This window comes from Balaenoptera musculus, chromosome 17 (genome assembly GCF_009873245.2).
Source record: "Balaenoptera musculus isolate JJ_BM4_2016_0621 chromosome 17, mBalMus1.pri.v3, whole genome shotgun sequence".
NCBI classification, from domain to species: Eukaryota; Metazoa; Chordata; class Mammalia; order Artiodactyla; family Balaenopteridae; genus Balaenoptera; species Balaenoptera musculus.
In genome coordinates this window covers 64,738,392-64,751,868 of record NC_045801.1, presented here as the reverse complement: position 1 = coordinate 64,751,868, position 13,477 = coordinate 64,738,392, and the positions used below count along the sequence as shown (strand labels likewise).

The 13,477-nt window shown below is 36.8% G+C and overlaps 1 protein-coding gene across 1 annotated transcript in view; it reads right to left on the bottom strand.

Annotated features, from left to right (window-relative positions):
• EYA1 (EYA transcriptional coactivator and phosphatase 1) overlaps positions 1-13,477 on the bottom strand; it is a 158,352-nt gene that overhangs the window by 128,608 nt on the left and 16,267 nt on the right. The gene's annotated exons all lie outside the window — the stretch shown is intronic.

Sequence of the window (13,477 nt, the reverse complement as noted above, 5' to 3'; positions counted from 1 at the left end):
TTCCTAATAGAGTCTTTTTTAAAGAAATTCCCATGTTAAGTTTTTCTCCTAAGGAAATGATCTATTGTGGCAAGTTACCTTTAATAGAAACACTGTAAAAGTAGTTCAATTCACTGTTTGTCTTAAAGGTTTACTAAATTGCTACTAAAATAAATAACTTATGTCTCAAAATTTACATAATGTGGATGTGAAATTATTTCCTTGGGTTTGTAGCCATTCGGCCAAATAGAGGTCCAAAGGATAGAAGAGAAAGACTTGAAGAAGTGGAAATAACACCAGCTTTCACGACAGGTGCACGCACACACACACTTTCTCAGTTATCCAGCATGGCTAAAAAACAGAGTGCTCACTTTAATGGAATGTTATTACCGCCCAGCCATGCCAATTCATCAAGGTCTGATGTACACTTAGTACCAAAACCACGCTAAATATAATGAAGCAGAAATAAAATTTTCCATTTAAAAATAACAATAGCAGACAGTTTGTGGAAAGCATAACCTTCGGTTAAAGTCCCTTGGGTCTGTAACTAAAAACATTTATCTTTAGGCTATAGGTTCTCCAAAGCAAATCCACTGCACTGATATAGTGAGGGGATTATTGCATCCCTACAGATAAGGCAAGAACACCTCAGAACCCTATTTCCCTAGTTTTAGCTTTTTAAAATAAAAAAAATAGCATCATTGTTTTCCCTAGAAACTACTAGTGAAGTTCTATCATTGGAATTTGCCTAGCCTACTTTGTGGAAATTATACATCCCTACTAACTGGTTTTCAAGAAGAGTGTAATAATATTTTAGAGGCTACTTAAAAATCAATAACATGTTTTCCAAAATGAAGGCCCTAACAAGAGAACATTTGGGGTGGCTTCTCTCACCAAGTAAACACATTCCGGAATGGGAAAGGATGATGGAGAAAATGCAGCTTTTCCTTCTCTCAACACTGCCAATCTCTTATAAACATCAGGCAAAGGACAAATTCACCCTCTTGGGCCTTCAAATCTTTTACTAGTGCATAATGAGTAGTTCTAAAATTCACATTATAAATAGTTGCAGCAGATAGTCAGTTTAAAAAAAAAAAATTATTTAGACGTCTCTAAACCAAGTTGAAAAATAAAACCAGTGCGTCCAAAGGGAATCACTTCAACTGATTGTTTTAATGTAGACCAAACAATACTGTAACTGAAGTTTTCACTTTTCCACCAGTTGTTTCAGATTAGAAGTCTTAGTTGATGCTAATAAATTCTGATATAAGCCTGTATTTCCCTCCTCTTTTCACGCCTCCAGGAAACCTAATGATTTTGCTCTTCATAACCATTATATAGCTACAGGTTTAGGAAGGCAGGGACACCACTGCTGGTGCACGGTTTCATACCCAGTTGCCCACATCCTTATTTTACCTCTTTAAAAAGAACTCATATAACACCCTGTACATAAAAAACAATGGTTCTATTTCACTCTATACTGGACAAATTACCATGGGATCTGAACTCAGTATCAAATACCACACACCCAGAAAAAGATCAGAATTAGGCCCAAGGGGAATGGGTCCTACAAAGTACCTACTATGTGTCAGATTCTTTGTAGACATTTTGATTCATCTCTTTAAACAATTCTACAAGTAGGTCTCGGAACACAACACACAAACTCACTAGTTACGTACTATCTTCTTGTTTCACAGGCAACAACTGAAATCAGAGGGGTTAGGAAATTGCCCAAAGTCACACAGTAAGTGGTAGAAATGGGATTTCATGCTGGATACTTTTTATTCCAAGTCTTGAAAATTAGCAGTAAGCGGCACTTCCCAATAATTAGAGCTACTCGACAACAGAGTAAGGCACTGCCACACATTGTGGACATAGTGCAAAGCAAAAACCCTGCAGTCCTTGATTTCCTAGAGCGTTAACACTTCCAGGCTAGTGAACTTGCTGGAAGATCTCAAGAAGGTCCACGCCCACCTGTCTGCCTGGGAAAGACGGTGAAGAAATTTACAGTGTGAGATGTTAGCCCAGATGACTTCTAAGTCTTTGACAAATCTAAGGTCTATGAATCTGCAGACCGGACTATAAAATTCACGAAAGCTTGACTACGCCAAACCACTCCTACTCCTGTACCCCAAGACCTACCCCAGCTACTCTCCATAATTAGCTTAATCAAGTACAGCTTTCACTCCCAAGAGGCGCATTCAATTATACTTGCAATGCCATTAAAACTAGGCAAAAAGAATAGGAAGGAAACGAAGAGGATACTTTTTCTTTTAGGCCCCCAGCCCATTGCTTTTTGCCATTGTTCAAATATACTCATCTATACACTAAAGAATAAAGACTCCCTTTTCCTGATGAACCCAATTTTTTAAAAGGCTCACTGTTGAAGAGAAGAGGCAGTACATAAAGGAACTACCAGGATATTCGTGATTTTATCAGGTACTGTAATTGAATCTGTGATCACCAGCCACCTGATGCTAAAGAGACTGGTGATTTATTGTGATGGAAAATAGTTCCTGAGTGAAAGCCAAACAAACAGAGACCACTGCTGGCTTTGTGGTTGCCAAGCATACACCCACCAGAAAGTTAAAAAGAATAATCTCTGGCCACCAAAACTTTACCCATCCTCACTAGCGCTATGACATTTATAAGTCTGTCACAGGTGATATAATAGAGCATCTTTCTAAAGCTTTGAATTTAAAAACACAACATACTGAATTTTTTTTAAGTTTGAGAGATTTAAAATGCTGTCATGTCTGAGAACAATGATCCCATCTGAGCTATTTATCTGAAAAGAAAAATCTATGAGTGACCTGTTCTCCTCTAAATAATGGTAGGATTCTTTTATCTCTGCCATACTTTTTCCTTCATTACATGACTTCAGTCTATCAGAAAACAGCAACTTTTAGTCTCTTTTGCCACCACTCAAGAGTCTCTCTTTTTCCTACCACTCCAAATTTTCAATCTTCCATCTGATACTTAAGGACCTACTCATCCTTTAAAAATAATCAGAAATCCTCCTTTACCCCTTTAATCTCCTTGATCCCTTCAACAGCTTCACCTGCCCATGCACTTTAGGCCTGAGTTACACTGGGCAACTTGCTACCCTCCACAAGTGCCACAAACTTCCATCTATCAATTTCTTTGCACTTTGGTTTTGGAGGCAAATAATCCAGCTACCTGCTATAAGAATTTTACAAAGTTATATGATCTCTTCAACCTTAATTATCTCATATAAAATATTTTAAAAGTAATATCTACAGTGATATATATATACAGACATAATATGTGTGTGTGTGTATATATATATATATATATATATATACATATATATATACACACACACACACATAGTGGAATACTACTCAGCCATAAAACAAATAAAATCTTTCCATTTGTGACGACATGGATAGAACTTGAGGGTATTATGCTAAGTGAAACAAGTCAGAAGAGAAAGATGCCATACGATTTCACTTATATGTGGAATCTACAAAACAAAATAAACGAACAAACAAAGCAAAACTCATAAAGAGAACAGACACTCATAGATACAAAGAACAGATTGGTGGTCGCCAGAGGAGTGCTGGGGGTGGGTGAGATGGGTGAAGGGGGTCAAGAAGTACAAACTTCCAGTTATAAAATAAACAAGTCATGGGGATGTGATGTACAGCATGGGGGCTACAGTCAATAATATTGTCCTGCATATTTGAAAGTTGCTAGAAGGGTGCATCTTGAAAGTTCTCATCACAAGCAAAGAAAACATCTATATTATAGAAATGCAATAAGGATCCATAAAAACGTATGTAAAGTGCCTGATACAAGTAAGGAACTGAAACTATATTTATCATCATCATTAGTAGCAGCAGTATTATACCTACCTACCCTGAATGCCTTTCTCCTGGGGAAGAGTACCAGGGAGCAATAGGGAATAGAGTTAAAATATATAATAAATAAATGAATGAATGAATAAAGGAAGGAATAAAGAGTTAAACACCAGCTTTGGAATTATGAGTTGAAGTTCAATGTAGCTTTGCTATTAACAGTATGAACCTGGAAAAATTACTCAGCTTCTGTGTGCCTCAGGTTCCTCCTCTATAAGTGGGGATAACATACTCACGAGAAGATTACAAAAGATAAATGCTTATAAATCATTCAGCACTGTGCTAGGTCCAGAGGCCATGTTTTTATAGTTACTCTATCATTAGAGTGTCTTTATTAAAGTAATTACGAGAAATCAAAGTGTTTCTTCTGGGACAGAATCTGTTACAAACTTCACATTAAAGTTAAGCTTACCCTTTGAAAAGTAAATTAGAAGAATCTAAAGCTAAGTGAGTTGTCTAAGATCAACCATTAGGGCAACTGCCTCAGGACAGCCAAAATCAAATCAAGGTAACTTGGAGGTAACTCAAGAGGAAGGACTAAATCATGATTATATTAAGTAAACATATCTGATAATCCCAGAGTCCTAATTTATCCCTCTCCTCCATCTCCCTTTCCCCTTTGGTAACCATAAGTTTGTTTTCTATGTCTGTGAGTCTGCTTTTGTTTTGTAAATAAGTTCATTTGTGTCATATTTTAGATTCCACGTGTAAGTGATATCATACGGTATTTGTCTCTTTCTGACTTACTTCACTTAGCATGATAATCTCTAGGTCCATCCATGTTGCTGCAAATTCTTCTGCCCATTTTTCAATTGGGTTGTTTGTTTTTTTGATGTTGAGTTGTATGAGCTGTTTATATATGTTGGATATTAATCCCTTATGGGTCATATCATTTGCAAATATTTTCTCCCATTCAGTAGGTTGCCTTCATTTTGTCAATGGCTTCCTTTGGTGTGCAAAAGCTTTTTAGTTTAATTAGGTACCATTTGTTTATTTTTTTATTTTTATATCTTTATTGGAGTATAATTGCTTTACAGTGTTGTGTTAGTTTCTGCTGTATAACAAAGTGAATCAGCTATATGTATACATATATCCCCTCCCTCTTGAGCCTCCCTCCCACCTTCCCTATCCCACCCCTCTAGATCGTCACAAAGCATCCAGCTGATCTCCCTGTGCTATGCAGCAGCTTCCCACTAGCCATCGATTTTACATTTGGTAGTGTATGTATATCAGTGCTACTCTCTAACTTCATCCCAGCTTCCCCTTCCCCCATTGTGTCCTCAAGTCCGTTCTCTACATCTGTGTCTTTATTCCTGCCCTGCTATTAGGTTCATCAGTACCGTTTTTTTAGATTCCATATATGTGCGTTAGCATACGGTATTTGTTTTTCTCTTTCTGACTTACTTCACTCCGTATGACAGACTCTAGATCCATCCACTTCCTACTATATATAAAATAGATAAACAACAAGGTCCTACTGTATTGCACAAGGTACTATATTCAATATCCTGTAATAAACCATAAGGGAAAAGAATATGACAAAGAATACGTATATATGTATAACTGAATCACTTTTCTGTACAGCAGAAACTAACACAACATTGTAAATCAACTGTATTTCAATTTAAAGAAATGGTCAGGAGAACTAGACATTTTTCCAAAGAGGAAATGCAGACGACCAACAAGCACATGAAAAGATGCTCAACATCGCTAATCATCAGGGAAATGCAAGTCAAAACCACAATGAGGTATTACCTCACACCTGTCAGAATGGCTATCATCAAAAAGAACACAAATAACAAACGCTGGAGAAGACGTAGAGAAAAGGGAACCCTTGTAGACTGTTGGTGGGAATATAAGTTGGTGCCGCCACTGTGGAAAACAGTATGGAGGTTTCTCAAAAAACTAAAAATATAACTACCATATGATCCAGCAATTCCACTCCTGGGTATGTACCCCAAAAAAACGAAAACACTAATTTGAAAAGATCATGCACCCCAATGTTCACAGCAGCATTATTTATAATTGTCAAGATATGCAAGTAACCTAAGAATCCATCAATGGATGAATGGATAAAGAAGATGTGATATATATATATATATATATATATATATATATATATATATATATATATATATATATACACATACACATACACACACACACACACACACACACAATGGAATGTTACTCAGTCGTAAAAAGAATAAAATTTTGCCATTTGCAGCAACACAGATGGACTTAGAGGACATTATGCTAAGTGAAATAAGTTGGAGAAAGACAAATACTCTATCACTTATATATGGAATCTAAACAATACAACAAACTAGTGAATGTATCAAAAAAGAAGCAGACTTACAGATATAGAGAACAAACTAGTGGGTACCAGTGGGGAGGCGGGGAGGGGCAATACAGGAGTGGGTAAGTGGGAGATACAAACAACTGGGTATAAGATAGGCTCAAGGATGTATTGTGCAACATGAGGAATATAGCCAATATTTTGTAATAACTGTAAATGGAAAGTAACCTTTAAAAATTGTATTAAAATTAAAAAAAAAAAAAAAGAAAACATATACCTCAGTCATTACAATCTTTCTGAAGAAACAGGCTAGTGGGAGGATGGTGAACATGGCAATTGTGATAGAGGATTCCAGGAGAAAATGTGGGCATTTCTCTCCAGCACTGCTTGGTGGCCCATGGAAAAGAGAACCCTGTCTTTGTTCACCATAAATTTAACTGGAGACAGAGCTATCAGAACATTGGAGCTTGGGGACTTTAGCTATAAAGATCATCCAACTAACCCATCATACCATGATTCCTTGCTCATCAAGCAACTTCTCATTATAATCTGAATGTTGCGGTCACATAATCTCCAGGAAGATGATAGGCTGATCGGAGGAGATAAGTACCCAGTCCATTTGATTAGTTCTATTTCTCACTATAAATTAAGAGGGCAGTTAAAGCACGTTCTCCCCCAGAGGACAGCTGTGCCTGATGGTCTGGGAGCCGGCCTCTGTGTTAAGAATTTGCCCAGGATTGCAGCAAAGGCACCAGCCTGGGTAAGCCGTAGATCCTCCCCAGGTAGTATCTAAGCTCATCTCGTAACTTTTCTTCTAACTGTGACAGTACAGCTTGCCTTTGCTTGGCACACGCTTGGTCTTCCTCTCTATTTTGTTACCTACTTCAATGCTCCAGAACTTTACAAACTCTGTTCACTATCCCTCTGCTACTCCTTATGATTCCTTTCTCTCTTCTATTTCAATGAGATTTACTTTCATTCCACTTTGGTGATTAAATACTTCAGCTACACCACTTCCTAGGACTGCACTGCCTCTAAATAACACCACCTTTTACCTTTTTCATTTGCTCACTTCTGCTGGACTAGCTCTTAATTCTCCTCAGAATATCCCATCTTTCTAAACCCCTATCCATTCTCCCACTCCAACCACACCAGCCCAGTCTGGAACCCAGAACTCCCGCCCTAGAATCCCACGTGTCACCTCATTTTCCCAAGCATCTTTTTTGCCAAGCTCCATTCTCGGGATTGGCCATCTCTTGCTGTTCACTCTTCGGCTCTGTTCTGGCTGGTTGAGCATAGGAGAGGAGACCACAATTCACCCGCTAACGGAATCCACTGAAATGTATGCTTTCTGTATTCTTTTGAGTCATCCTGTTGCTTGACAATCCCACCTTTCCATTTCTTCTGCCTGAAAGTTTCCATCAAGTCTTTTCTACTTTACTCAAAACCCCAAACCGCACTTTATTCCCCATCCTCTTTAGCACATGTCCTCACCAACTATTTTATAAAGAATGTAGAAGGTGCATTAAATCTTTCAATGATCTTTCTGCAACATTTCCCATTTTCCCATTGATGAATCTCAACAGAGGTTTTCTTTCCTCTAGCAGGGTTTAAATTTTACACCTTTATTCTTGCGCCATGTCCATACCTTCTTTGCAACAATGCTCCAATATTTGATTGTTTGGTCTCAACACCTTCAATCGTTCCATCTCGAGGGACTACTTCCTTCTACTTCCCCTAATTTTAAAAACAGGCAGCAGCACTATTTACAATAGCCAGGACATGGAAGCAACTTAAAAGTCCATCAACAGAGGAATGGATAAAGAAGATGTGGGATATATATACAATGGAATATAACAGCCTAAAAAAAGAACAAAATAATGCCATTTGCAGCAACATGGATGGACCTAGAGATTGTCATACTGAGTGAAGTAAGTCAGAAAGAGAAAGACAAATATCATATGATATTGCTTATATGTGGAATCTAAAAAAAGGGTAAAAATGAACTTATTTACAAACCAGAAATTGAGTCACAGATGTAGAAAACAAACTTATGGTTACCAGGGGGAAAGAGGGAAGAGGGATAAATTAAGAGATTGAGATTGACATATATATAAAATAGATAACTAATAAGGACCTACTATATAGCACAGGGAACTCTAGTCAATATTCTGTAATGACCTATACAGGAAAAGAATCTAAAAAAGAGTGGATATATGTATATGTATAACTGATTCACTTTGCTGTACACCTGAAACTAACACAACATTGTAAATCAACTATACTCCAATAAAATAAATTTTTTTAAATCCAATAAATAAATAAATAAATAAGGCAGGTCTGCCCTAATTTTAAAAAAACTTCTCTCAAGCATGATCTACTTCTCTCCCTTCTTTCATCACTAAGTTTTCTGAAAATTTGCCTTCAAATCCTTAATATCTACTCTCTCTTTAATCCTTTGTATCATCCCTTTATAGCTACTATTTTACTAAAAGGATTTTACTAAAAGGATTTTTAATTGCCCCATGCAAACTTTTCTCCATCTTAATTCTTCTGTGGAATGGACCTTCCTCTGACACTTTTCCCATCATTGACCAACACAACACAGCAGTGTTTCCCTTTTTTAACCTGTATATGTCTTTTTCTCTGGATTGTCTTCCTTTGCCTACTCTGTGGTTCTATAATTCTACCTCCTCATCTATCCAAATTGTCCCTCACAGTCATGTCTTTCCACAATTTAAAACAAATCTCCTTCATGTAGACAACTCTCAAATCTCTATCCACATGCACAACTTTTTCACGGGGACCAATCCTCACATCCCAATTATGCAAGGCCTTTGCCTGGATCAAGGTCAAATCAACCTGCTCAAATGCAAACTCCTCATCCTAGCCCTTTGTAATGGTCATGCCACCTAGACTGAAAGTTTTCTTTTCACCCTGATTCCGCCCAGCAACTCTTTCCTCACACTACATTACCAAGTCTATCATTTCTACCATTCCAATCTTTACAACCATTTTCCCCCCTAATTTCACAGCCACTAACCTAATTACCTTTTACCTCTTCTCTTGGAAAAGCTGACCAATTTGCTTTTCAGTCTCTACTCTATTTTGAGCAGAGATACTTATCTTTCCTTAGCCGAGATTTGAGCGAGTCACTCCTGGCTCTGAGATCTAAGAGCAGGCTCTCCATTTTCTCCCAGATTAAGTTACCATTTCCTTTATCATATTCATAAGGTCCTCTATACTCTAAGACCAAGCTTTTTATACTTTTATTTTTTCCTTTCCTTGCCAGTTCTTCCATACACATTTTACATTTGTATAACAAACAGTAACGTACAAGAATATAAGAATATTACAAAATATAAGGACAAATCTAATTGTCTTAACTTTCCTATGTGATACTTATTACCTCCCTTTTACAGACAAAGAACCACATGTCCATATATACAGTCAACATTTAAACCAAACTGGTCTACTGGATGTGTAATGCTTCCTCAAAGCCACAGTATAGCTAGTGCCTTTCCTTCTGACATTAAATGTTCTACCAATGTCAACCAATGTCCCACCTGCTGTGTGAAGTCTTGCCTGACCTACTACTCAGGGGTGATTCTTCTTTTCCTTGAGCTTGTACCTCATTTAGAGCACATATCCTACTCCACCTCATTTTACGTTTCACAGTCTTATCCGTTTGAATGTATTATAAATTTCTTCATGATAGGAACTCCAGCTTTTTATATCTCTGCAGAACATGGCACCATGCTTGACACATAGTTGGAACACAATATTCATTGAAGGAATGGATGAAGGTAAAAATGTACAACTGACTTTAAAAAACAGATTACAACTGACTTCATACCACTAGGCATATTGCATAAGGCAATTAAACACACTGTGTATGATCAAACAGAAGATTACATTTTATTCTTCTCAAATTATCACTCTGTCAATGTATGTGCAGGTTCTTGTAAAGCCTCTCACTTACAGGACACATGCCCCTCATGTTATTTTGAGCAAAGTACTCTTTGGAGAAGATACATTCACATAAAGGAATATCAATCATTGGAATTTTTGTATGTTGAAAGAGAACCCTTCCTGAATCAGTAAAAAGAGAGGTAAATAAGTCACAAAGATTTAATAATAATTTGTGGGGCATGATCAGCCCAAGACAAATGTTAGATATTACTGTAAGTAAGCCTTAAAAAGCTCTTTAAAGAGATACAATTATGCTGTACAGATGACAAATAACCTATAAGACAAAAGTATAACAAACATAATATTAAGTTATAGTTTGGATTCAATGATAGTATCACTCACAGATTTAATGACTGCTCAAATCATGAGGCCAAAGTGGAAATGTATGTTTTAAAAAAATGTGTCAAATGACTCAAAAAGTGGCATCAAGGGATACCAAATGCATATGTAAAGAGAATAAAATTATTACATGAAATATGAAAGTGCAAGATAGCAATATTCCTAAATTTATATATTTTATATACCTTATTTTAGACATATAATTGAATTAATAAATTAAAGATTACAAGCAGCCATTCAACTCTTTCTTCTTTATCTAAAAGTGTATATATCTACCTTTGGTTAACACCCATTTGGAAAATGAGGTATCATAATCTGGAATATGATTATTATTCCTCTAAAAATTTAAAGTCATCCTCTTTTTCTTAACAGAGAGTAGAAAAATATTAACTCTACAAAATAGCAATACAACCTTATGAAAACCAAATCAACATACATAGACTAAACTTGAACTTAAGGGTATACATAGCCAACAGGAAATGTTATTCAGTTTCAAAACTCATTATTCACAGGAAGTATAGCATATTGGAGTAGCGCCGTGCAATGATTTATGTAGCGGTCTGGACTAGTTGACTTTTTTTGGTAAAAGAAATGATACTTGGTAAGTGACGGCTGCTCCATTAAAATGTCTCCTGCGATTTCACTTTCCTTTTTTTTTTTTTTTTTTTTGGTAATTCTCATTCTTTCATTCTTGCCACACAAGCTCAGGTTTCTAACACACGAAATCTGGGCAGATCAGATGAGCCTCCATTTTGCTGCACATCTCTCCCTCAATCCAACCTATCCTTGAAATTGCTGCCAGATTCATACCTAAAACACTTGCACCATATCAATCCCTCACTCAAAATATTCAGTGGCCTCTCTACTGGCTCCAGGATAAAGTCCAAATTCCTTAGCCTAGTATTCAGGGTCCTCTACCTCCTAGTTTGGCTCTAGATGATCCTTCCAACCTTATCTACTATCAGTTCCTCTTCAGCTCAACTGGTCTCCTCCCAGTCTCCCAAACGATCCTACCTTTGTTCATGTTGGTCCCTCATTTGGAATGCATTCCATCCCTTCTCAACCTATTCAAATTCTACCCATTTCCCAAACACTCAGCTCCGATTCCATCTCCTTCTTGAAGCCTGGCCAGACCTCAGCAAGCTGAAGAGCTCTTTTCTCTGAACTCTGAGAGCACTTTTGTTTGGATCAGTGGCTTCTAACCTTCTTGAGAAGGAAGCCTTCTTTCTAACACCAAAATATTTCAGAATCCAAATGATAGCCTATTTTTAATCTGTTGATTGAGAAAGTACCTGATGACAAAAACCTACTGTGAATTTTCGGACAAGAAAATTTATATCTTCATAAACATAACAGAACGTCCATACGTGAAAAAGAGTTAAAGATGTATGTGACCTATTAATTTCCTCATCCTTCGGACAGAGCTCTTTGCACAGAATTTGCTGACTTTCAGTACTAGCTCTGCAACTCCTGGGGATCTCTAAGCCACAGACTGGAAATCTCTGCCTTCATAATTTAATTGACACAACACGACCTTTCAGTTTTTGCCAAAATTTTTAAAAAGTCTTATCTCCCCCAACCAGACTGTGAGCTTTTAAAGGCAGAGGTAGTGTCGTACTTCATTGTACATGTGCTAGAACCTGGCAGAGTGCTTTGTACACAGTGAAAACTAAATAAATGTTTCCTTCCTAGGACACTCTAAGTATCTGAGGTTCACTTTTTTCACCAATATTTTATTACAAAAATTTTCATACATACTGAAAAGTTGAAAGAATTATACAGTGAACAGCCAGAAACCTACCACCAGGATTTCACCATTAACATTTTAATCTATTTACTTTTCCACATCTATTCCTCATAAAACCATCTTATTCTACACGCATTAAAAATAAGCTGCAGACATAATATAGTTCCCCAAAACACTTCAGCGCTCATATCATTAGAGTTCATATTTGTTTATGGTCCTTTTAAGTAAAATATATATAATGAAACACACAAATCTTAAATATGCTATTTGATGACGTTTAACAGATACCTACATTTAGATGCCAAAGTGGGATCTAAACATTTTTAGTGTGTTATAAGAACGGAAACATGGCACAACGGTCTGAAAAGGTTGTTCCAATTTTAAGAATTAAGTTAGCAATATAACAGCCTCAATTTATGGCATAGGCAATATTTACATAGAATTTTCATGAGGAAGAGTAGTCACTTTAAAAATAGCTTGTATATATTGAGCATTTACCACATGCCAGGCATTGTGCTAAGCACTTTACAAGCAATAGCTTATTTGCTTCTCGTGGCAACATCATGAGATATTTATTATAATTGTCACGTTTGAAAGATGAGGAAACTGCAGCTTAAAGATGTTTAAAAACTAGCCTAAGGTCACACAATTAGGTTTCAAATTTCTTTGATTACCATACCTTTTATGAAAGGACTGAAAAATCAAACGTTGTCCAATTAGGGTTTTATCATCCTTAATCATTCCTCTGATGGAGATCTGAACAATCAGTGAAGGGCACAGTAATAGGAAAGTCCCAGAAGAGCAGGGCATTGAACAAAAGTGTATCACTGTATGTTGCAAATTAGCGGATGGTAAAATAAACTAGTGTATGAAGATTGGAAGCAGATGAGCTGGCTTGGGTTCATAACCTCAATCATATCAATCTGGAAAAATGGTTTACTTGCCTAAAATGTAATCAACCTACCAAATTTACATCTCATACCTTTTCCCATTCTTCACCGAATCACAGGAGCACCCAGACCTAAATCCTACCCTCACCGTGTATTAATTGAGAAAGTACTTATTGAGTACCACAGGTACTCAGAGTACCTGCAAAGGCTATTAAGAGATGTGCAGATCTCACAAGGGAAGGAAACATCTTCTCTTTCCATGGAAACACTGCAGTAGCCAGTCCCAGTGGATATGTTTGCTTAAAAATATATAACATGTATTATTCTTTAATAATAGCTGCTATTCTTTGAGCGTGTAGTATGGCAGTGA